Below are 27,491 nucleotides of genomic sequence, written 5' to 3' on the forward strand. Positions count from 1 at the left end.
CTGAGTACCACACACACACACACACACACACACACACACACACACACACACACACACACACACACACACACACACACACACGGAAAGGCTGGTAACAAAGGGGGAGAACACTGTGGCTTTTTTTCCCCTGGAGAGATCAGGAAAGGCCCAGTGATGCAGTTTGTCAGCCTCTGGTGTCAGCTTCAAATTAGTAGATGCTGGAGGCACAGCGTAAAATGTGTGGACATCTGTCAGAATTCCCAGAGAACACTTGCAACCATGAACAGACAATGACACATCCACTTATGCCTTGAATGGTATCAAGTATCTGCATGCAGAGTTACCCAGAGGCTGCAGCAGGATTGGATGAGTTGAACCTAAGATACATAGAGTCCTTTTTAGGTCTTCATGCACTTGAGCTGTAGGGTAGAACCGAAAGGATGTTTGAGCAGTCGCCTGAAGCACTGGGGTCTTTTCTTAGCTCCTGGATTGCTTTGGCAGGAACACCAATGCTTTGCAAAACTATGGTGACAGAGGCAGCTCCTGCACATAACACAGGTGGCTCGTTGCAACATCTTCATATTTCTTGGGTCTCCAGAAATTTATTGATTTCCATCTTGCACGTACTCTATGATTGTGCTTCCACAGTTCCCTGAGATAGGGAATACCAAAGATTCACCACCTTCTGAGTGAGGAAGTTCTTCCTCATCTCAATCATAAACAGCTTACCTGTTATCCTGAGACTTTTTTTTCCCCTTGTTCTAGGTTCACAAGACAGGGGAAACATTTTATCTACATTCCCCCAGTCACACTGCATAAGAATTTTCTAAGTTTCACCAAGGACACCTCTAACTCTCCAAAGATGGGCTGAATGACCTTCCCTTATTCCTATGTTCTCCCCATATTTGCTCAGGTCCTCATGCTCTCAGGCACCCAGATAGTATTCAGCAAGTACACTGGACCAAAACTATGAGAACCTGCTTCCAGTTTGATTTCATGTACCAGGAGGGTTCAACTGAGCAGCATCACATTTGGGTAGATCTACCCATTTGCATTTAGTTTCACTGCAAGATAGCTTATTGTGTAATGTCAAAGATTTGGCTAATATGTCAATTGAAATGTCACATTTTGGTTCAATTAATAGTTTGAACTCTTTCTGCATAATCAAGCCGTCCAATCTGAAGAAGGATCACTGGACTCAAAACATTCATCCTATTTCTCATTCCACAGATGTTGCCAGAATGGCAGAGTTTCTCTAGTAATTTCTGTTTTTGTTTCAAGCAGTCACCAATTTGTGAACTCTTGAAAAAGAAGTAATAGAAAGGTCTGCAATGCAGGCCAGTAGTGATGAATGCATACCCAGGGTTAGTGTTCTGACATGCCAATTGAGATGGTAAAGACATTAAGGGAAAAACCATCACAGCTGTGAGGGAGAAGACAAAGCTGTTTATTGAGTATTTTTGGGAAGCTTCAGAGAAATGTGTTCGTATAATGACACTGTTATCATTTGATTGGTTTGGGGGCCCTTCCATCTATTACTCTCAGGAGGAGAGAGCAGCTTAAAAACCAAAGGTACTTCCACCGTCAAGAATACTTCCTTCTGGAATGCTACATTATAAAAATTATAGCATTCAACAGTTCTCCGCTAATGCATATAGCAGGCGCCTTCAGATCTAGCCCAGCATCTGAAACTCACTCTCAGAAGGGCTGTGGACTGCTTAATAGTTACCCTTGTAATTGTAGACTAGCAGATGTAGAGGTTCCATGCTATGTGGAGTGTTGGGAAGGTTTAAGGAGCCATGTCTCCAAAGTATACCCTTAGTCACCCTGGGTCTATAGAAGATTTTAAGCAGCCTGAGAAAAACACTTAGATTGTCTCAGGACGAATAAGTTATAACAGCTTCCCAGGGTCTGTGTACACAACTGCTGGGTCAATTGTGGTAGTCACAGAGGAACTGTACATTCATCAAGTGGAATTCCTTCTTGTTGACAAAGGCTTTGGCTTGATGTGGGAGCCTTGATGATCACATGCATGAAGTTGACTAATGAGCTTGCCAAGGTATCTATGGGTGGCTTGATGCAGCAAGAACCCACCAATCTCAAGGTCCGACCAATATCTCTGGAGAGATTTTGAAGTTAAAAAGTTGAAGACCATAGTTTTCTTCACTGCACAAGCAATGGATTGTCTATTGGCCTTAAACCTTCCTAAGTATTGTGCAGAACTCCAACACCATCTGCCTCGACTGCTGCAGTCTTCACAGATACTGAATGCTCCAGTATCTCTTACCTTCTGCATCATCCTGCATTCATGATCCTCTGCGCCCCTTTTTACCCTCCTGATCATGTTGCTGCTGTGGACACTCTATCTCCCTCCCTCCCTGTCTCTCTCTCTCTCTCTCTCTTTCATTCTTATCCTCACTGAAGGATTCAAGTGCTAACTGCACAAGCCATATTGCTTATTCAACCTCATTGAGTCTGCTTGCATGCCCTCCATCTTGGACAGACGTTTAGAAAATTCTGCCTCTGATTTCTGTCCACTTTGCAGTACCTTCAGTCCATTTCTCCGGCATTTTAACACTTCTCACTTTCCCTTTGTTCTACTGCAACTGCTGTCAGTGGGTTCCAAGTCTAACCACCACTTATCTGCCTCTGAGCTCTCACATTCTTATAACCCATGAGCCACACAATATTCCTGGATCTACAGCATCCCCAGTTAAATTTAAACAGGATCTAATATAGGTGGCAGTGTCAATTTTTTTTAACAGGCTCAATTGCTTGCTTATTGAAGCTACGCATACTTTTGACCAAAGGCACCATGAATGACCATAAGCAGCAGCATGTTCCGGCTTCATCCCAATACAACACCCAACCCCATTTTAACAATCACTCCTTCTATCTCTAAGCCCATCCAACCTAGGATGGTTAAATTCTGCTAAACATGTCAGACTAATGACATTCATTGAAACAATTTAAATGTTTATTCCAACAGGGTTGACAAGGTGGATGTGGATTGAATGTTTCTTCTTAGGAGAGAATCTAGAACCAGGGACCACTGTTTAAAACTAAAAGGTTGCCCATTCAAAACAGAATGCCGGCACATCAAGTTCCAAATACTGATAAAGCTATTTCAATTATGTTATAACAATTTACTTAACTTCAATGTTCAAATTTCTTATTGTGGAAAATAATGTAACATTTTCTGCAATGAATTTATCCTGAATAGGAACTCAGATGATGCTGCCCGAACATATTCCATAGAAAACCCTTAACAGCTGGAGACATTGTATCAGACTGAACTGATTAGAATTTAAAACTCTTTTCAAATGGTTTCAAAGTAAATTCTCTACAAAACATGATATTTGCAGCGCAATCCAGGAAAGTCAGTGCTGTTTAGCTGATAGCAGTTGGAGCAGCAATGTAGGCTTAATTGTCTCTAGATTAAGAGCTGGAGTACGGAATAATTATTAATGGTTTCTACTATCAATTGCTATCCAATGCCTCTACTGAAAAGTGCATAGGTGATGTTAGATAGAGGCAAAATTAGGCTCTGCTATTGATATCTAACAAAATTAGATAACTTACCATTATTTACAGTTTGGACTCACACAAGAAGATTTCAGTTTTAAGAGTATTTAATTTCCATTGTGGCTTATTGGGTATACCCAGTTTACAGCTGAGTTATACAGATCCTGAACTTTTGCATTTTGTAATTTATTTTTATTTGTATCAAATTTCTTAATCTCAGGTCAAAGATGCTGAAATTTACCATGGTAGTTCACAGGTTAGGGAAGGAACAAATTCTGCTCACATTTTCTAATAATAATCACTGTTCGTGTTCAGTCTGAAACATTCTAAGTAAAGAAAGAAGCAGGCTTCAAGGTGATAGCCTTATAGCCACATACTGTGCAATTATCCTCCTAACACTCAAAATCAATGCTCCAAAACAAACTAGCAGTCACCACTTGAGGGATCAAAGTGTATAAAAATGTACCTAAGCACATGTGTGTAATGCTAAGTTAAATTATATAGAAGTGAAGATATAATGGTCAATCTATATAAAGTCTTAGTGTGACTTGAATTCAAATACTGTATACAGGAATAGGAATGCAAGAAAAATGTTGCAGTAACAACGAGGGGCTTTGCGGATTCACTCAGATGTCTGGTACTACTACATACGAAGATATGGAACAACTGAAAAGTAAGGCTGTTTTCTCAATAACAATGATGTGTTTCTAAAATTGAAGGAGTAAGTCGCCTGTTTCTACTACATGAGGCAAATTGAGCAGAACCAGAAGCCACAAATATGATTAAAGGCATCAGCTTTGGTTCACTGATGGTGCTCTCTCCTTTGAATCAGGAGATTCTGCATGTGAACATTAAAATTAATCTCAAACTTCAGTGCAATTGGGATGTGAATGCAGAGTAGGAAGCGAGATGAAGGAAGTATTAAGGTGAATGATGGGCCATAATCTGATTGCACTGTGTAGCAGGCTTGATGGACTGAAAGTAATTCCTGTTACTATGCAATTCAGAGGAAGCATGAAAAGTTAGAAGCATTATCTCTGAAATGAGATGCGAAATCTAGGATCTATCTGGAATGGCAATTTTTCCTGTTGCACTTTATGAAAAATGGCAAGGGATTCATCTGATGATCTGGCCAATATCTACTTTGTACCAACTCAAAAAACAAATCATCTGGTTATTTTTGTTTCACTGATAATTTTGGTATCTTGTGTAAATTGTTTTAACAACTTTCTATCAGAGACCACATTTCAAAGTAAATTTGGACATACTGAGATCATGAAAGACATGGTTTAAATTCAATTCTTTCCATCTTTTTTGAAAGCAAAGGACTTAGGACAAGGAACAGAAGTAACAATTTTTGTACAAAGGGGTGCAAAATTTGGATCCATGTTTTGAGTTAGCAAATGCAGCAGAGACCATGGCAGAATTTTCCTGGAGATGTTCCCACTCTGTTATCATAATGCCCACAATTTGTGTAATGTACCTTAGACTTATGTAATAGTTATAGAAATTGGGTGAATAACACAGTTGAAGGGAAACATTAAATGATAGCCTTTTTTTATTCACTTTTGGGATGTGAGGATTGCTGACTGGGCCAGCATTTATAGCATGTCCGTTGCAATACACATTATTCGACTAAGTATAGTCAATTATGAGGTTTGCAGGCTTGCTTGCCGAGCCGCTGTGTTTGATTGCAGACATTCGTCAACCTGATAGGTAACAACATCAGTGTATCTTCCGTCCCACTTGTTATTTATATGCCTCGGATTGCTGGCATGGTTGGCATTATTTACGGTTCTGTTTATCAGTGGCTTGTACACCAGGTCCAGCTCAGTGTGTTTGTTGATGGAGTTCTGGTTGGAATGCCAGGCCTCCAGGAATTCTCTGGCATGTTAATAAAATGTGAGGCTGGATGAACACAGAAGGCCAAGCAGCATCTCAGGAGCACAAAAGCTGACGTTTCGGGCCTAGACCCTTCATCAGACCCTCTGATGAAGGGTCTAGGCCCGAAACGTCAGCTTTTGTGCTCCTGAGATACTGCTTGGCCTGCTGTGTTCATCCAGCCTCACATTTTAGCATCTTGGATTCTCCAGCATCTGCAGTTCCCATTATCTCTCATTCTCTGGCATGTGTCTGTTTGGCTTGTGCTATTATGAATGTGTTGTCCCAGTCGAATTTGTGTCCTTCTTTGTCCGTGTGTACTGAGATCAGTGAGAACTAGCTGTGTCTCTTGGTGGCTAGTTGGTGTTTGTGTATCTTTATGGTCAGTTTTCTTCCAGTTTGGCTTATGTAATGTTTCTCACAGTCATTGCATGGTATTTTGTATATTACATTAGTTTTATTGGTAGTGGGTATGGGATCCTTTACGTTCGTTAGTAGCTGTCGTAGGGTGGTTGTTGGTTTGTGGGCCACCCCAATACCTAGGGGTCTGAGTAGTCTGGTGGTCATCTCTGATATGTTTCTGATATACGATAGGGTGACCACTGTGTCTGGCCGCGTTGTATCTTCCTGTCGTGGTCTATGGCAGAGGTAAGAGTGGATTGTGCTTTTTGGGTATCCATTCATTTGAAAAACTCTGTATACTTGCTCCTGTTCTGCTTTGCACAGTTCCAGGTTGCTGCAGTATGTTGTGGCTCATTTGAAAAATGCCCTAACACAGCTCTGTTTCTGGGTATTGAGGGGGGTGTTGGTGTAATTCAGTATGTGGTCGGTGTTGTCTTTCTGCGCACACTAGTCTGGAGTTCGGAAGAAAAAGGACACAAGATTGACTGGAACAACACATTCATAATAGCACAAGCCAAACAGAGATATTCCAGGGAATTTCTGGAGGCCTGGTTTTCCAAACAAAACTCCAACAAACTCATTGAATTGGACCCAACATACAAACCACTGAAGAGCAAAACCAAAAGTGATACCAACTAACCCAGCAAACTGAAGTGTATAAATAACAAATGGGACGGCACACCAATGCTTCATTGGAGGCACACTGATGATGTTTCTCAGCAGGGTGATGAAACATCTGCAATTAAACACATCAGCTCGGCAAGCAAGTCTACAAACTCATCCACAAACTGAGATACAGATATTCTTAAAAACTATAGTCAACCATATTGAACAAGTGGCATTCTTTGCAAATTCAACAATGACCTTTTCTTTGAGTTATCTTGTGGAAAATTAATGCACAGCAGCAAAGCAAAGAATATAGGCTACGCTGCAATAAGATCTTAAAATACATGAAATACAATAGAGCTGAACATAAAGTGATGGGCCAGCAGACCAAACAGGAGATGTCTGATTAAAATGACCTTTGGTTTATTCTGTAAAAAAATGCTGAATCAACTTGAGTAAGTCATGACATCATGGCATTGGCACTTTGGTTAGAAACCTCAAACTGGGTCTAAAGCTCTGGGGACATGGGTTCAAATACCACCAGGCATGTTGATGAAGTTTGAATTCAATTAATAAACCTGGAATTGAAGCCAGTGTAATGGTGGTTATGAGTCATTGTCAGTTGTCATGAAATCCCCTCTGATTCACTAACATCCTCCAGAGAAGGAAAATCTGCTATGATCATTTGGTCTGGCCTGAGATATTTCAGATCCACAGCAATGTAGTTAACTCTTAACTGTGCTCTGAAATGGCCTTGAAAGCTTCCCAGTTTAATCTAACTTCAAAAACGTTTGAGAAAAGGAATTAAACCAATTTTATTACCAAGGCACCAGAAATGATAACAACACGTGCAGCTCAGTCTACCTTATAACGTCTGGAGGCTCACGCCAAAATTGTAAGAGCTGTCCCCCAGTCTAGTCAAGCTACAACCTGACATAGTCATTCTCTAGGAAACATTTTTTACAGATAATTTGCAAACACCACTGTTATTAACTCTGGGTACAACCTGTTCCACCAAGAGGACAGACACACGGGATCAGGAGACAGAGTGGTAAATGGTCAGGATGGAGTTGTCTTGGGAGTCATCATCATTGTCACTGGAACCATGAAGTCTCATGGCATCAGGTCAAACATGGACCAAGAAACTTCCTGCTGATTACCATCTCTTGTATCCCCCTCAATGAGTCAGTTCTCCCCCATGCTGAACAACACTCGAAGGTGACACTAAAAATAGAAAGGGCAAAGAAAGTGCTCTAGTTGAGGGACTTTAAGTCTCCATCACCAAAACGGTCTTGGTAGCACCCGCAATCAGTTGAGTTAGCTCGAGCCCAAATGATGCATCTGCTTTACTGGGTCTGCGGAATATGGCAAAGGAAACAATACACCAGAACAAACTACTTGACATCATCCTCATGAATCTATCCATAACTGATGTCCATGGTAGTGTCACTAAGAGTGACCATTGCACAGTCCTTGTTGACATGAAGACCCATCTTTGCACTGAAGGCCACCACTACCACTGCGCTAAATGGATAAATTTTGAACAGATCCAGCAACTCAAGACTGACCATGCAAGAAGCACTATGGGCCCTCAGCAGCAGAATTGTATCCAATCATAATCTGCAATCTTGTGAGCGAACATTTCTCCCAGTCTACTATTACCACCAAGCCATGGGCAAACCTTGGTTCAATGAAAAGATCAGGTCGGGAAACAATTCCAGGCATATCTAAAAATCAAGTATCAACCTGAAATTCTTCTGCCATGGCGGGATTCAGACCTGGGTTCCCAGAACATTACCTGGGTATCTGGATTAACAGGACAATGATAATACCACTAGGCCACCGCTTCCCCTGCCATGAATGATGACTCTGAAAACATGGTCAATTATCAGGAAGACCGATCTGATTCACTAGTGTCCTTTAGGGACAGAAATCTGCCATCCTTGCCTAGCCTTGCCTATATGTATTTCCAGACTCACAGCAATGTGGTTGACTCCTAACTGCCCTCTGATCAATTCGGGATGGGCAAAGAATGCTGGCCTAGCCAGTGACACCCTAATCCTGTTAAAATAATTTTTAAAAATGAGGAGTGGCTCAGGCAGACCTAGAGATGCTGTTTCAATATAGTTACAACAGTGATATCTACTCAGTAATGTGGAAAATTATAAAGATATGTCATGTGCACAAAAGGCAGGACAAATCCAACCTCACCAATTACTGTCCCACCAGTCTATTCTCAATCATTAGCAAGGTATCATTAACAGTTCTGTCAAGTGACACTTACTGAACAAAATCCTGCAACTGACACCCAGTTTAGGTTCTGCCAGGGCCACTCAGCTTCACATCTCATTACGGCCTTTATTCAAAAATGGACATGGCAGCTGAACCAGAGATTATGAGGGTGACTGCATTTGAAAAGAAGGCAGTATTTGACCAAATGGGGTTCAAGTAGCTGGAGATAATATGAATCTGGGAATTCTCTCTGCTGGTTGCAATCATACCCAACACAAAGGGTGATTGTATGGTGTTGGAGTCAGCCCCAGGTTTTCACTGCAGGAATTCATACAGTTAGTGGGGCTAACCTTCTTACCTGCTTTGCCAATGACCTATCCTCTGTCATAAGTTCTGACATGGGGATGATTGCACAATGTTCATTGATGATTGTGCAATGTTCAACACAATTCAGGTTTCCTTACATACTGAAGCAGTCAATGTTTAAAAGCAGCAAGACCTGGATAATATACATGTATGGGCTAGCAAAGGAAAAGTAACATTTACACTGCAGTGGTGTAGGAAATGAACATCTCCATCAAGAAAAAATATAACCATTCAATGGCATTACCATAGTTGAATCCTGAGAGTTGTAAAAGGTAGGAAACTGAACTGGATCAGTCATAAAAATACCGTGACTATAACAATAGGTCAGAGGGTGGGAATTCAGTGTGTAACTCATCTCCTGACTGCTTAAAGCCTGCCCACCATCCACAATGTACAAGTTAGGAGTGCAATGGAATGCTCACCACTTGTCTCAATCTGTGCAGTTCCAACAATGTTCAAGAAGATCGACTGCATCCAGGGCAAAGCAGTCTGCTTGGCTGATACACCATCTAACACCTTCGATGTTTACTCCCTCCATCAATGACATACAATGGTAGTGTGTACTATTTGCAACATGCACAGCAACAATTCGCCAAGATTCTTTAGACAGCACCTTTCGCACCCGTAACCTCCACCATCTAGAAGGACAAGAGCTGCTGGTACATGGGAGCACCACCACTTGCAATATCCCCTCCAAGAGACATGCCATCTAACCCAGAATTATATCACCATGCTTTCACTATCGCTGGGTCAAAGTGATGTGTCCCAACCCCTTAAGGACAGCAACAGTGAAATGTAGCAGCTTACCACAGCTTTCAAGGGCAATTAAGGATGGGCAATAAATGCTGCTTACATCCACTGAATAAAGAAAATACAACAGACTTTTAAAACTAACTTTATTCAGTCAAAGAACAAACTTAAATAGTCTGATATTATAAGATCCACAAAGTGGCTGACACTGTTCCATTACACTTGTAGATGCCTTATAGGTGGTGGATAGACTTTGAGTAGTCAAGAGATGAGTTGCTCACTGAATTCCCAAACCCTGAGCTGCCGTTGCAGTCACAGTATTTATACGGTCGGTCCAGTTAAGTTTCCAATTTATTGCAACTCTCAGGATGTTGCTATTGCGGGTTAGGCTATGGTAGTGTCTTTGAATGGTTGGATTCTGTCCTTTTAATATTGAAAGAGATTACAGAGCCAAATACTAGATTCAAACAGTTTTGCAAGTAAACCAAGAAACATGCAGAAAAAAAATGAAACCCTACATTCCCACATATCATCAAAGCAATTGAATAAGTTGATCAGGAGGATGAAGAGTGCTGTCAAGCATACAGTACTTTTCAGAGATCAAACAAACTGGTCACTTCTTGATTTTTGTTGCATATATTTGGGAACTGAATGTTATAGTAGATTAAGTTGCTGAGACTTGTTACATCATGTAGCAAACGCTGAAATTGTACAATGTGTCATTTTGTTTATTTGCAGCTTCAAATGTTTCAAACTAATGATCTTGCTTTCACCAAAGCAAAATAAATTATAGAACTGACGATCTTTTCATTTTCATGAAGTAGTGTTTTTGATGTCTCTGGATAAATGCATCATTCAACTCCATAATTTTCTTAACCTGAGTCACACAGGGTTAATGGGAATATATGACATTTATCACCAAATAATACATAAACATCAAAATACATAGAATTTCAAATATTGTAAACTGATTATCTTTTGTCACTAGAAAAATCATATCTTAGGAATTTCAACCCTGGCAATCAAGAAATATTTTATAGCATATCAGGAAGAACAATACCACAAAAAAGTTGGATCCATTTCATTTTATTCAAAATGAATGCATTTTTTAAAAATGAAAACACATTTCCCTACATTGTTCGATGGACAAAACAAAACATATCAGTGGGAAGTATTAAAGAATTTAATTTGATACAGAACCAGCCCATTCAAGTTCATGTCAACTTGTCAAAAAGGACAGGATGGTCACCTAAAGAAAAGACAATATAAAGCCAAAAGAAAAAGTAAAGATAAACCACTCAGATCCTGGTGAATGAGCAAGTTACAAAGACAGTAAACAGTGAGAAGCAGAAAATAAGAATTACAAAGCAGAGTACAAAAATAAACTTGTACCAGATATAAAAATAAACAAAGTTCTATTCAGAAGCAATGTGAGGTCTTTGAAAACTTATCACTGATCTGGTTGTTGATAATAAGGAAGTGGTGGAGATATTGATTAATTACTTTATGTCTGTACTTCCAGTGGAAGAAGAGGTCAGCATATAGGATACCTTAAAGAAATTTATTGAATTAGAAACGGTGTCTGAACAAAATTAACATAGGCAAGATAGAACATAGAACATGGAACATTACAGCACAGTACAGGCCCTTCGGCCCTTGATGTTGTGCCGACCTGGCATACCGATCTGAAGTCCATCTAACCTATACTATTCCATGTATGTCCATTTGCTTGTCCAATGATATTAGTAACTGAGAAACTAATGGTACTAAATAGCAATACATGAACAAATAATTTCCATCCCAGGTTTTAGAACATTGCTCAGACTCAAAGTATGGTATATCAATGTTTTCTCAATGTTGGAACCTTTGTCTAGGTTTGAAAATGACGTTCTCATGAGACAAACAGGAGAGTTAAAGATCAGTTAACTTAAATTCTGCTGCTGGGAAATTAAGAAATTAAGGTGTATTTGTAAAGGATGGGTCATGCCTGATGAATCCAACTGAACCTTTTGAAGAGATGTGTTACATAATAGACAGAGGATTGCCATAAATACTATTTATGTGAACTTCCAGAAAGCATTTGATAAAGCCTCTCTTTAGAAACTGTTAGCTTAAATTGAATCTCATGTAGATTTTTTAAATTGTTCAGGAAATGTGGGTTTCACTGGATGGCGCCAAACTTATTGCCCATTCCTAGGTGCCATTGAGAGGTTGGTGGTGAGCAGCCTTTTTGAACAGCTGCAGTTTATTTGATATAGTTAGACCCACGGTGTTTTTAGTGGGGGAATTCCAGAATTTTGACCCAACAACAGCAAAAGACCAGCAATAAATTTCCAAATTATAATAGTGAATGGCTTGGAGGGGAATTTACATGGGAACACCATCACCTGCAACTATTATCCTTGTCTTTGATGGTAACAATTTGCAGGTCTATAAGGTGCTGGCTAAGGAGCTTTGAAGTTATTGCAGTGTCTCTTGTAGATGGTATGCACTGCTACTGCCGTGTTTCAGGGGAAAAGGGAACGAATGTTTGAGGACACGAGATAACCCGGTGTGAAGCTGGAGGAACACAGCAGACCAAGCAGCATCAGAGGAGCAGGAAAGCTGACGTTCGGGTCAAGACCCTTCTTCAGAATGTTTGAGGATGTTTTGTTAACCAGGTGGGCTGCTTTGTCCTGGATGTTGTCAAGTTTCTTGAGTGTTGTTGGAGATGTACTCACTCAGGCTAGTGGGCAGTATTCCATCACACTTCTGACTTGTGTCTTGTAGATGGTGGGCAGGGTGTGGGGAATCAAGAGGTGAATCACAGTTGTAAATCCAGAATGCTATTTGTGATGGATTCAGCTCTGGTAGTGCCATTGAATATCAAGAGACAATGGATAGGTTATTCCCTTTTGGTGCTTGAGGAAATAATAGATATTGGGTGGAGGGAGAGTGCAAATCCAGAGACTGCTTGAAAAACAGGTTTATAAGCAATTATCAGTCAGGAAGCATGGGTGCAATAGGTGAACAGGACTTGGAGCAGGTTAGGACACAGGTAACAGAATATTGAATGGTCACAAGATTACAAAAGGCTGGAGGCCAACCAGAAGTGCATTGGCCTTGCCTAGTCAACTGAGAACAAATTCATGGATGAGGATTTTGGCAACTAAACACAGACCAGGATCTGGAAGGATACAAGGGTGGAAATGCACTGTCTTAATGATGACATTGCTATGTGGTGGGTTTTCCCAAATAAACAAAATATATAATTGTTATTCAACCCACCACCTCTACAAAGCTCTTTCCTAATACTCTCAGAAAAGCTGGTGAAAGGCAGCTCATGATGGGACCTGTAAAACATTCATGGCTGGAGACTTTGGGATTCAGACTATTCAATTTGGCTATTGTGGATCAGGCTGACTTGCTGGCACCATGGCAACATATAGTTAAGTGGTGAGGGAGCAGACATTGTTACAAATGGAATAAGATTGTGAAGTTTTGGGACTGTGTTTTCAACTTAATGGAAAATGAAGAAATTATGTATATCTTGCGACCTGTTCGGAATTCTGCTAGTCATAAACTTGAGGTGTTTAAACTTTGGGGAAAGGTTCAGCTTGTTTCACTGGAAAGAAAATGCAAAGAATTTATATGTATTTACAATGGCCAAAACATCTGCGCTGATAGTGAATTAACTTTTAATCACTGAAGCCCTGGGAAGGTGCTAACAATATCTGGCTTTGTACTACGATCTATTTAGTTTCAAGAATCATGTTTGAAGTTTAAAGGATAATTAATTAATATTTCTACAAGATGGATTCTAGACGTATGTGATTCATATTGCCCTGGAAATATTTTGGTTTTTAAGAGAGACAAGAGCCCACGGGAAGCAACTGTAGAGTCAGGTAATAGTATGCTTTCTAAAAATATCGCAGAACCTCGCAGACAGAATCCGTCTGACAGAACCTGAGAGACAGAACGCAAACTGAGGGATGTTGGCAACAGGCCTCAATGGTTGACCATGCAAAGATAGAGGTTGGGAGCTTGTGCTCAAATTGAAGAGATCTGGTTTGTGAGGAGTTAAGTGAAACTGGAAGATTTGCCCAGCTGTGTCTGGAAAGAAGAATCTTCAGAGTAACACTAACCATAAAAGCTAGTCTGGGGATAAGAAACTGTTCAATTAGTAAAGCAAAAAAAGAAAAGCAAGCTAAGAATTATTTTGGACTGGTCTAATTAAGGGACAGAGTGAAACTTTCAGCCATTGTAAATCTTAAATGGAGGGAATCTTTCCTCTAGCTTAGAGTACAAGTCATCAATTAAAATAGTGTTTAGTCAATGTTGAGTTTTGTTCATGCTACAGTAAAAATCAGATCCGCTATGACCTTATTGAACAATGAAGCATGTTTAAGAGACTAAATAGCCTGCTCCTACTCTTTATTCACATGTTCCTCATCCTGAAAACTTGAATTCTTGCTTTGTGATACTTTCAGTATCAGTATAGCATTCCCAATCTTATTATGAAAGTAGGTATATGATTTATATATTTATATATATATAAACATCATTTTTAGAGTTTGGATCTTAAAGTAATTACATATGGGTGGGCTAATTTTCAGAAGTGTTTAAAAAATTAGGTCAGACAGTCCTTCTGGAACAGTGACCTGATCCAGTACATCAGACAGCAGGGATTCCCTGAGTGTTAATGGAAGATTGTTTGTCCTGGGCTGGTTTATGATAGGGAGTGTAAGCATTGAAATCCATTAGCTTGCTTTTGTTTCAAAACAATGAAGGATTGATGTTAGCTTAAAAGCCCTGAGACTGAAAACTTTAAACAGTTCAGAGAAGATCTAATTGGGCATAGAAACAAACATAGTTCCTCTTCTATAATGGAGTATAGAATAAATCATGGAAAACCCAGTCACCTCAGTGGGAAAAGTTATTTTGTATAATTTCTAGGCCAGAAATGTCTGGAAAAAAACTCCACAGGTTATTAAAAACTGAGCAAGCCTAAGCTCCAAATTTTATGAATATTAGTTTCAGAAGACTTTATGGAAAATAAAATGTGAAACATGACAAAAGGTTATATCAGGTCACCATAAGGGGTTACATAAGGCCACTATAAGTAATAGCTATATATCAATAAATAATAAGGGGTTACAGAGTCCATCTTAGCTAAACAGCCACATTTCAACAGATGACAATAGGGGTGCAAAGACCACCTCAGCCATACATCAGCAATAGATAAGAGACAATAGGATAGCTAGTAAATAGGTCAATATAAATGATTGCATCAAATGAACTTTAGCTTAGTCAAGTAATCTAGTTAAAACTAGACCTAACAATTGATTGTATTAAATAGACTTTAGCTTAGTCAAGTATTTTAGATGGAACTAAAACACTTATATCAGCCTATAAGAATGAGTAGGCAGCGGTGTTTTTTTTTCCTCTTTCAGAGAAGGAGCGGGAGCATCAGAGGAAGTGACGAGGACCAGAGGGGCAGCCGGGAAGGAAAGCAGTGACCATATATATCAGCAAGGCGGCTAAACCCGAGACTCTACAACTGTAGTGTCTCCCACCCGCCGCCCTCCTCTAACCTAGTTAATAAGGTAAGGTTCATTCTAAACTTTCTCTATTGAACATAAGTTTGTTATTATTACTTGAAGTAAGCTTTCTGCTTTAGTATTGAGTGGGTGTTCAGATAAGTCGGGTATGGATGCTAGGGCAGTTGCTTGCTCCTCCTGCAAAATGTGGCAGTTGGGAGATGTGGCACACGTCTCCGCTGGCTACATCTGCGGGAAGTGCACCCAGCTACAGCTCCTTGAAAACCGTGTTAGGGAAATGGAGCTGGAGCTGGATGAACTACGGATCATTCGGGAGGCAGAGGGGGTAATTGAGAGGAGTTATCGGGAGTTGGTCACTCCTAAGGCTCAGGACGAGGATAGATGGGTTACAGTTAGGGGGAGGAAAGGGGACAGACAGACAGTGCAGAGATCCCCTGTGGGCATTCCCCTCAGCAATAAGTATACCGTTTTGGATACTGCTGGGGGGGTTGACCTACCAGAGGAAAGCCATAGTAGTCAGTTCTCTGGCACTGAGCCTGACACTGTGGCAAAGAAGGGAAGGGGGCAGAATAGAAAAGTACTCGTGGTAGGGGACTCGATAGTTAGGGGAATCGACAGGAGATTTTGTGGGCAAGATCGGGATTCCCGGAAGGTATGTTGCCTCCCTGGTGCCAGGGTCCGGGACGTCTCCGATCGGGTGTATAAAGTTCTGAAAGGGGAGGGTGAACAGCCAGAAATCGTGTTACATATTGGCACAAATGATATAGCCAGAAATAGGTTTGAGGATATAAAAAGTGATTTCAGGGAGTTAGGATGGAAGCTGCAGAGCAGGACGAACAGAGTAGTGTTCTCTGGTTTACTACCGGTGCCACGAGATAGCGAGGTGAGGAACAGGGAGCGGGCGCAGCTGAACACGTGGCTACGCAGCTGGTGTAGGAGGGAGGGTTTCAGATATGTTGATAATTGGGATGCCTTCTGGGGAAGGTGGGACCTGTACAAGAAGGACGGGTTGCATCTGAACTGGAAGGGGACCAATGTCCTGGGTGGAAGGTTTGCTCGAGTAGTTCGAGAGGGTTTAAACTAGTATGGCAGGGGGGTGGGAACCTGAGCTGTATACCAGAGGTGAGCGTTGATGCAGGTGAGGCAGTAGCAAGAGGTAGACCAGCTAGTGGGAAGGATTTTCCTGGGAAGGAACCAAGGGATCGGTTAAAGTGTGTTTGCTTTAATGCAAGGAGTATCAGGAATAAAAGTGATGAACTTAGAGCATGGATCAGTACCTGGTGCTATGATGTTGTGGCCATAACAGAGACATGGGTTTCTCATGGGCTGGAATGGTTGCTGGATATTCCAGGGTTTAGAACATTTAAAAAGAATAGGGAGGGGGGAAAAAGAGGAGGGGGTGTAGCACTACTAATCAGAGAGGGTATCACAGCTGCAGAAGCTTCCATTGTCGAGGAAGATCTGCCTACTGAGTCAGTATGGGTGGAAATTAGGAGCAGCAAGGGAGTAGTCACCTCGTTAGGGGTTTACTACAGGCCCCCCAATAGCAGCAGGGAGATTGTAGAAAGCATAGGTCGACAGATTTTGGAAAAGTGTGGACGCAGTAGGGTTGTTGTAATGGGTGACTTTAACTTTCCTAATATTGATTGGAACCTCCTTCGAGCAGAAGATTTGAATGGAGCTGTTTTTGTAAGGTGTGTTCAGGAGGGTTTCCTAACGCAGTACGTTGACAGGCCGACGAGGGGAGAGGCCATTCTAGACTTGGTGCTCGGAAACGAGCCGGGGCAGGTATCAGATCTTGTGGTGGGAGAGCATTTTGGTGATAGTGACCATAACACTCTCTCATTCTACATAGCTATGGAGAAGGAGAGGATTAGGCAGAATGGGAGGATATTTAATTGGGGAAGAGGAAACTATGATGCGATTAGACACGAGTTAGGAAGCATGGACTGGGAGCAGTTGTTCCATGGTAAGGGAAGTATAGACATGTGGAGATTGTTTAAGGAACAGTTGTTGGGAGTGATGAGTAAATATGTCCCTCTGAGACAGGCAAGACGGGGTAAGATAAAGGAACCTTGGATGACGAGAGCAGTGGAGCTTCTAGTGAAAAGGAAGAAGGTAGCTTACATAAGGTGGAGGAAGCTAGGGTCAAGTTCAGCTAGAGAGGATTACATGCAGGCAAGGAAGGAGCTCAAAAATGGTCTGAGGAGAGCCAGGAGGGGGCACGAGAAAGGCTTGGCAGAAGGAATCCGGGAAAACACAAAGGCATTTTACACTTACGTGAGGAATAAGAGAATGGTCAAAGAAAGAGTAGGGCCGATCAGGGATAGCATAGGGAACTTGTGTGTGGAGCCTGAGGAGGTAGGGGAAGCCCTAAATGAGTTTTTTGCTTCTGTCTTTACGAAAGAAACGACCTGTGTAGTGAATGAAACCTTTGAAGAGCAGGTGTGCATGCTGGAATGGATAGAGATAGAGGAAGCTGATGTACTGAAAATTTTGTCAAACATTAAGATTGACAAGTCGCCAGGCCCGGATCAGATTTGTCCTCGGCTGCTTTGGGAAGCGAGAAATGCAATTGCTTCGCCACTTGCGAAGATCTTTGCATCCTCGCTCTCCACTGGAGTCGTACCTGAGGACTGGAGAGAGGCAAATGTAATTCCTCTCTTCAAGAAAGGAAATAGGGAAATCCCCGGCAATTATAGACCGGTAAGTCTCACGTCTGTCGTCTGCAAGGTGTTAGAAAGGATTCTGAGGGATAAGATTTATGACCATCTGGAAGAGCATGGCTTGATCAAATACAGTCAACACGGCTTTGTGAGGGGTAGGTCATGCCTTACAAACCTTATCGAGTTTTTTGAGGATGTGACTAGTAAGGTTGATGAGGGTCAAGCTGTGGATGTGGTGTATATGGACTTCAGTAAGGCATTTGATAAGGTTCCCCATGGAAGGCTCATTCAGAAGGTCAGGAGGAATGGGATACAGGGGAACTTAGCTGCTTGGATACAGAATTGGCTGGCCAACAGAAGACAGCGAGTGGTAGTAGAAGGAAAATATTCTGCCTGGAAGTCAGTGGTGAGTGGGGTTCCACAGGGCTCTGTCCTTGGGCCTCTACTGTTTGTAATTTTTATTAATGACTTGGACGAGGGAATTGAAGGATGGGTCAGCAAGTTTGCAGACGACACAAAGGTCGGAGGTGTCGTTGACAGTGTAGAGGGCTGTTGTAGGCTGCAGCGGGACATTGACAGGATGCAGAGATGGGCTGAGAGGTGGCAGATGGAGTTCAACCTGGATAAATGCGAGGTGATGCATTTTGGAAGGTCGAATTTGAAAGCTGAGTACAGGATTAAGGATAGGATTCTTGGCAGCGTGGAGGAACAGAGGGATCTTGGTGTGCAGATACATAGATCCCTTAAAATGGCCACCCAAGTGGACAGGGTTGTTAAGAAAGCATATGGTGTTTTGGCTTTCATTAACAGGGGGATTGAGTTTAAGAGTCGTGAGATCTTGTTGCAGCTCTATAAAACTTTGGTTAGACCGCACTTGGAATACTGCGTCCAGTTCTGGGCGCCCTATTATAGGAAAGATGTGGATGCTTTGGAGAGGGTTCAGAGGAGGTTTACCAGGATGCTGCCTGGACTGGAGGGCTTATCTTATGAAGAGAGGTTGACTGAGCTCGGTCTCTTTTCATTGGAGAAAAGGAGGAGGAGAGGGGACCTAATTGAGGTATACAAGATAATGAGAGGCATAGATAGAGTCGATAGCCAGAGACTATTTCCCAGGGCAGAAATGGCTAGCACGAGGGGTCATAGTTTTAAGCTGGTTGGTGGAAAGTATAGAGGGGATGTCAGAGGCAGGTTCTTTACGCAGAGAGTTGTGAGAGCATGGAATGCGTTGCCAGCAGCAGTTGTGGAAGCAAGGTCATTGGGGTCATTTAAGAGACTGCTGGACATGCATATGGTCACAGAAATTTGAGGGTGCATCCATGAGGATCAATGGTCGGCACAACATTGTGGGCTGAAGGGCCTGTTCTGTGCTGTACTGTTCTATGTTCTACTGTTCTATGTTCTATGTTCTATAAGAAACAAATATTAATACAAGGGGGCAGAGACCACACGGGGGAATAAAACCATTGTGGAAAGACATCTAATTTTAATAGTATAAACTAGAGATAATCCTAGAATAGAGAAAACCATTGTGGCAGAAGTAGAGATGCATAATCATTATAATAAGAATTAAGTAGAGGGAGGGAAAAGCCATGGTGGCAGAAGTGGAAAGATGACAGGACTAACCTCATTGGGTTACTAAGAGATAACCTGGGCTAACACAGTTGGATGTGCTGATAAGTTTCACGAGAAATGTGATAACAAAAAGTATAAGAACTGTAAGCCCCAGAGGCTCGGGGACAATCTTGAAGGATTCTTCCGGATTGCCACGGCTTTTATCTGCAACTAAAAGTTCATCTTCTTGAGGAACTCTCCGCGTCTCCGAGTGATTTTCTACCACAACTTCATAGTTCTTAGGCAAAGCTAGGGACAGAGCTTAGAGATTCAGTATAATTTCTCTCGATTTGTAATGGTAGTACTGGCAAACAGGTTCAGACTTTCTATTGCTGTGTGTTTTAAGATCTTTCCAACTGTATTCTCAAATTTAAATAGCTTGTGTAGCTTTCTTTGTTTTCACTTCTGTTCTGATACTAACAAAAAGAAGTTTATGGTTTTGATTAACTACGTTTCAGTGAACAACCATCATGTTAACTATAATTAAGAACATATAATTGATCAAGTAAGATTTCTTTCTGGGATTCCTGGATGAAAAGGCTGATTTTTCAAGGGGAAGCAGGTTAGGCCTTTATGCATTAGAATTTAGCAGAATAAGGAGTGATCTTATTGAAAGCTGCAAAATTCTGAAGCAGCTTGAAAGGGTAGATGTTTAGAAGATGCTCCCACTAGTGAAGTAATCTCAAATAGGGGAGATAGCTACAGAATAGGGGGACACTCATTTAAAACTGAAATTTGATGGAAGTTCTAGCAACTTCAGAGGAGCAGGAAAGTTGACGTTACAGATTGGGACCCCTCATCAGGACTGGGGAGGGGGAAGGGATCTATGTTCTTTTAGCTCCACGCTGTATTCATTCTGACACTAGTATCTGCAGTTCTTGCTATCTCTGAAGGAAGTCCTTCTTCTGGTGGGTAGTGAATGTCTGGAATTCTCGACTCCAAAGATTTGTGGGAGCTAGGGCACTGAAAATATTTAGGAGGATTTTTTTGACGAATTTGGGAGTTGAGGACAAGAGGAAGTGGCATGAGAAAGCAATTAAGGGCTGGGGAAGATTAGCCATAATCTTGTTGAATGGTGGTGCAGGCTTGAGGAGCCAAATGCCCTATTCCTGTCCTTATTTCTTATGTTCACTGTGAGCAACACCAGGGGAATATGCTGGGGCCTCCTGGGAATCATACATCTAAGTATAAGATTGTTATGATTGGAACTGGATAGATCTTGTTGACAATGTGATCATTGATTGGGGTTATTAACCTGGGCCAACCAGGAAGAAAAACAAAATTGCTGGAAAAGCTCAGCAGGTCTGGCAGCATCTGTGAAGGAAAAACAGAGTTAACATGAAAGAACATTCTGAGGAAGGGTCACCGGATCCAAAATGTTAACTCTGCTTTTTCCTTCACAGATTTCTGACTGAATGACAGCTGAGTCCAAGCTGGCTGGTCATAGCCAGTGTACTGTCCACATGTAAATAAAGGGTGACTTTGTGGTAAGATATCAGCAGCTATGCAGTTATTTCAGAAATATAAATAGAAAAGGAGATAAAATGTAAAGTGGGTAAATAGCAATGACTAAAAAAACAAGGTTATAAATTTTAAATTCTAACTTGAAATAACCAACATTGTTTCAAAAGCTTTTTCTGTTTTATCTCTGGTACAATGCACCAAGCTAGACAAGATCAGGCATGTGAAAGTTTACCCAATCATCAATGTTGGCAGATTTTCAATGGAACAATATGTCTTTTATAATAGCTACATTAGTTCGGTCACAATAAGTTAGAAAGTGAAGTTGGTTACATATCCCATTAAGTTCTACAAGCCTCAATGTATAAATGAAAGGACAGACATGCATGAAAGTTCAGTGTGGACTATTGTGGAATTCTGTATTAAAATTACTATAACCAGAAACTCCATTCTAAAAGTCTAGAAGTAGTGGCTCAGAAATTTAGTTGTGCAGTTTCAGCTTTTGAATGCCAACCAGTTTACTAAGATCCCAATTTGCTAGACAATAAGCATGTACACCTATCTACCCCAAATTATTTTTGACAACGGATGTTAGGAACACACATTTTTCTATTAAATAGGCTGAGCTTCTCATAGAGTGACCCCGACTGGTAGTATTTACAGAGATCATGTAATCTGTACTGAGAGATAGCAAGAACTGCAGATTCTCGAGTCAGAGACAACACAGTATGAAGCTGGAGGAACACAGCAGGCCAGGCACCATCAGAGGAGCAGGAAAGTTGATGTTTTGGGCCAGGACCCGAAATGTCTACTTCTTTGCTCCTTTCATGCTGCCTGCCCTGATGTGTTCCTCCAGCTTCACAGTGTGTTGTCAAGTAATCTGTATTTGCTTGTTTCCCCCTACAGTCTGCTGGTTAGGTTTAGTACATCCTTTGGTGCATTTTATCACTCTCAAAAGTTCACACAATCAAAACACAGCAACATTTTTCTATTAGAAATAATGGGAACTGCAGATGCTGGAGAATCCAGCTTCACACTTTGTTAACATTTTTCTATTGCTGTGCTTTATGTTTCTTGGCTCCATGGGTATTCTATGCCTCCTTTAGCACCCAAGGAAGAAATAAAACGGGGTAATCAGAGAGCAGGAGTAGCTGCTAGATGAAATTGCAGGAGAACATCATTTTACAAGACACAAAAATTGCAGTGGATATTCAGGTAACACCTGACCTACATAAGCTTTACTCAAGATCCATTGCTTTAAACAGTCACAAATAAAACCTGGAACCAGGATATGGATGTGATTGCCTTTAAATGCGAGAAATGCATAAATTGAGGTCAAAGCAGTGAGCCTGTGCAAATGAGAAGGATATATGGTGACATATGATGCAATGACTGAAGTAAAGATAAACAGAGGAGCATAGTATCTTACCTCTGAAGAAATCATAGCATATTATTCTCCATTCCAGCCATGACCTGGGTGATAGTCTCCTTGCAACCACATATACTGCATGGTTCGAGAGATGAAGATCTTCTTGAATCCTAGACCAAAAACATATCCCTTCTTTCCTTCTGTCAACTCCTTGCATCAAAGCCGCCAAGGCACCAATTTTAGAATCACCGTACTTTTTCAGCCTTGCTTCAGCTGCTTTCAAAAGTATTTATTTGCTGCTGGCAAAATGCACCTCACCTTCAAGTGGTGTGGAATGCTGTTAAGTTGCATCGTGAATGATTATTGTCTACCTCTGACCTCCACCCCTAAAGGATACATCAGCCAATAATTAGCATTTGTAGCACCAGCTGCATGTCTCTATAATGAAAATGATCAAGAAGCATGAATATTACAGGCATCAACTGTAACAAATGTATGTTGTACATTCTCTTTTTTTCCACATTATCAGATTTCTACATTTGTATTGTCAACAGTCAAATAGCTCCTGTTCACCTACTCTGCAGATCCTTCATTTTACAGTAACAAACTTTAATCCAACTGGTGCGTAAGAAGGAGGTGTGTGTATATGAGTATATATATGGAAAAGATCAAGAATACTACAACAAAGTATGGAGAAATTCATTCAGCACAAGCCAAAACTCCACAGCATAATACTTGAAATGGATAATATCACTTAGAAGAAAGCAACTGTGTGCATTATCATTGAAATAAAATTGATTCTGTTAATTACAATTCATCTGGACCAAGGGCATAATATCTAGAGCAGATTAATTCTTGTGGAACTCAAAATGAACATGAATATGTAGGCTACCAAAAAAAATGCATTTCTTTTTGACACAATTTATAGTTCCTTGAGGAGGAGGGTCAGATTTAATTGTGTAATTTTGGTTCAAATATATTGACCCTCTAATGGAAGCAATATACATGGGTTTTTAATCCAAATAATGTACTGAGCAACCCTGTTGAGATGTATGTTCTATACTGAACATAATGTTACAATTTCTGCCTTGGCTCTTTCTATACTATTCTATTTATTTTTACATACTTTATTTGCTTTGTCTACGTAAAACAGAGTAGCTGGTGTTACCATCTAATCTAGGATCTTAGCTCTTTCCTATAGTCAAGCCTTGGAGAGACTAGGTAAGTATATTTTACTGGACAATCTTGGGAAACCTAAGGAAAAAGAGGAAAAAAAGATCATTTGCTGGCGAATTAAGAAACAGAATATTTAATGCTCTTAGAGAATAATTTCAGGTTAAGCTTTTGAGGGGCCAGTGACTTTGTTAAGATTTAGCAACCAGAGTAGAAATAGCTTAGTTGGGGTCACACAAACTGATGTAATGCTCTGGACTCTGGAGCCTTACAAAAGCATAAAGGCCAATTTTCAGAACCAGTTATTTGCAACTTTAGTGATGACATTTTCATGTGTGCGTTGCATGTGGTTTTTCTTAACTACAAGGCCAAATTCTCATGATTTGTGGAGGATATGGAATGAATACATAGAGCAATAAAGACCTATAAACAGAGTTATGATGTACTGTGAGACACAGTTAGAAACATTATTTGTCCCACAGTCTGTTGGCCTCACCTCTATGTGAGAACACTCTTAACCTCCATTAAGGATTTCCTGGCTATGACTGCCTGGTTTTAACATTATCCAGATGTGGGATATATTAACTTGTTTAAATCTGATTTATGACACAAAGGTACCTTTGTAATCACCTAAGAGACCATAACTATTTCAGGAATGTTTTAGAAGCCTCAGGAGCTGACAAAAAAAAATTCCCCAGTTTTAAAGCACAGAATTGGCTTCAATTTTAGTAAACTGCAAATTTTACGATTGTTTTGGCACAAATTGACAAAAGGACAAACAGACTGTTAACATTTTTTGTGACTGTTGCACTTATTTCTTATTATCTTCAAGACTGCAGTGCTAATGTGGTTTATTATCTTCTGATTAATTTGGCTAAGTGTTGAATTGCATATTGAGCAGGATTAAGTGCTTCATCCATCTTCACAGAAAATAACAGCAGTTGAAAGTGCAAGCACAGATTTAATGTTCTTTTGAATGTCGGTACACTGAATATTCTAAAAGTATTAATTTACAATTATAAACACCAACATCTATAATATAAATCAGTTTTGCTTTGCTCCATGCCCAGGATGATACTACTTTGCCAGTTTAAAGATGAGACTACTTTTTGGCACTAGTTAAGGCCCACCAAATTTGCTTGCTTTTCAGAAATGAATCATCCATCCAATATCTCACTAAATCCATTTGTGAATACAAATATCACACTCTTCCTCTGTAATTTATATAATATAAAATTAGAAAAAATCATTCTGATACCAATTTTTTAACTGTTAACTTCTATCCCTATCATTTGCTGTCTTTTTTCTCAGTAAAATCAAAACCTTCAATTACTTTAAGGTTTGGTCTCCTCCTTTCTAAAAAGGTCATTTACCATAACTGGATCTTAGTCACTGCAAACTAAATTCTATAATTTGCTATAAAAATTTATAATAGCTGTATAATATAGTCCCATGTACAGAACTTGGCCCATCTTCTGAAGCTAAACAGATAATTTGCTCATGAATGTCCATTAATCAGCAAAATTTTTAATCAGGGATGCAATATTAAGTTATAATGATTACTAATGATGTGGGTGGGTATATTTCTAAATCACTAAGGTAAAAGAGTTAACATTTAAAGAGTAAACAATAACCATTCTTTGATTTTGCAGGTAATTTTGTCCTAAATTATGAGCATCATGAGAAAACATGCCTTTCAGAAACCTGTTCACATTCAAATTTATCAAGCCCAATCTGTTGTTTTTCTTCGGACATGAGCAAATCTGCTTGCCTGTTGAATAACTAAAGAAAAGCAGATTTCCTGCACATCTTGTTTATATCCTGATCAATACATTAAGACATATTATAAAGCAATTTTCCCTATATTGGATTGTCTTGGTGCAATACACAGAAGAAGGTCAAACACCGAGGAATGTAAAAACAGGCTGTTTATTTTGCCAGCTGATTTTCTGTCTATGTGCACTTTACAGATAACACGGCCCATTAGAGGATAAGTAAAATGGAAACATTAATTAAAAATAAATAAAAGTATTCATAAATACTGAAATCAGTTGTCTAAATATAGAAGGCATTTAATATATTTTTTTCAATAATTCTATTCTTTACATGTTCCTTGATATAAAAAGAATTTGCATTCACACGCTTTTATGCAAGGCTGTTCTTGCTAATTCCTCTGGCATAGTATATTCAAAGTTAAATGTGCACATCTTTGAATAAAACAACCTACAAATTGCATGATCATGGATCATGATTCCAAATTAATGCCCGCAGAAATTGCGAATACAGGGAGACAGGAAAGCTTGTGGACCCACTGAGGTCCAACTTTTTTTTAAAAAGAGACATCTTTAAGAAAATGGGTGGAAGTAAGCATTCCTTCTAAGTTTTAAAATGCTAGGTCTGTTCGGGGATGCATAAAAATTACAAATGTTGCTCCATTATTTCTGAAGACAAAGATAGGGAAACTAATAAATTCATGGGCTTTTTGAGGGAATCCACATAAGGAAACCTGGCCAGAGTGTAGGGCTGTAGGACTGAAACATTATTTTCGATAGATGAGGACATAATGCTGGCAAAAAAGAAGGCAAGAGGATTCTTTCTTGTGGAAAATAAAGTTCAATTACAGTTCATAATGCCTGACCACATGACTATGCATGTGTAGACTTGTATCTTAGAACATAGAACAGTACAGCACAGAACAGGCCCTTCAGCCCACGATGTTGTGCCGACCATTGATCCTCATGTATGCACCCTCAAATTTCTGTGACCATATGCATGTCCAGCAGTCTCTTAAATGACCCCAATGACCTTGCTTCCACAACTGCTGCTGGCAACGCATTCCATGCTCTCATAACTCTCTGTGTAAAGAGCCCGCCTCTGTCATCCCCTCTATACTTTCCTCCAACCAGATTAAAACTATGACCCCTCGTGTTAGCCTTTTCTGCCCTGGAAAATAGTCTCTGGCTATCAACTCTATCTATGCCTCTCATTATCTTGTATACCTCAGTTAGGTCCCCTCTCCTCCTCCTTTTCTCCAATGAAAAAAGTCCAAGCTCAGTCAACCTCTCTTCATAAGATAAGCCCTCCAGTCCAGGCAGCATCCTGGTAAACCTCCTCTGAACCCTCTCCAAAGCATCCACATCTTTCCTATAATAGGGTGACTAGAACTGGACGCAGTATTCCAAGTGTGGTCTAACCAAAGTTTTATAGAGCTGCAACAAGATCTCACGACTCTTAAACTCAATCCCCCTGTTAATGAAAGCCAAAACACCATATGCTTTCTTAACAACCCTGTCCACTTGGGTGGCTATTTTAAGGGATCTATGTATCTGCACACCAAGATCCCTCTGTTCCTCCACACTGCCAAGAATCCTATCCTTAATCCTGTACTCAGCTTTCAAATTCGACCTTCCAACATGCATCACCTTGCATTTATCCAGGTTGAACTCCATCTGCCAACTCTCAGCCCATCTCTGCATCCTGTCAATGTCCCGCTGCAGCCTAAAACAGCCCTCTATACTGTCAACGACACCTCCAACCTTCGTGTCGTTGCAAACTTGCTGACCTATCCTTCAATTCCCTCATGCAAGTCATTAATTTCTTGCAGAAATATTTGAAAAACCCTATTAACAGCAACACACATCCAAGATTTACAAAGTAACATACTTTCAATGAAAACTGTAAGAAAAGTCTGCCCAGTGTAGGATTTGAGGAAATGATTTTATACTGATAATCCCAGATCATAGAAAAGTGCAATTCTTGCAACCATTAATGGGCTTCGTAATCTTAAAACACAAAATAGTGAAAATTGATCACCACAAGTCCTAATAGCTTCCCCAGAATTGATAATGGCCAGGTTTGTGTAGAATTTAAAATTATATAAGCTTTCTAAGAATCAAGGAGGGCTTGACCCACTCAAAATGTAACATGGAT

Source organism: Stegostoma tigrinum, chromosome 3 (assembly GCF_030684315.1).
Source record: "Stegostoma tigrinum isolate sSteTig4 chromosome 3, sSteTig4.hap1, whole genome shotgun sequence".
In the NCBI taxonomy this organism is placed as follows: Eukaryota; Metazoa; Chordata; class Chondrichthyes; order Orectolobiformes; family Stegostomatidae; genus Stegostoma; species Stegostoma tigrinum.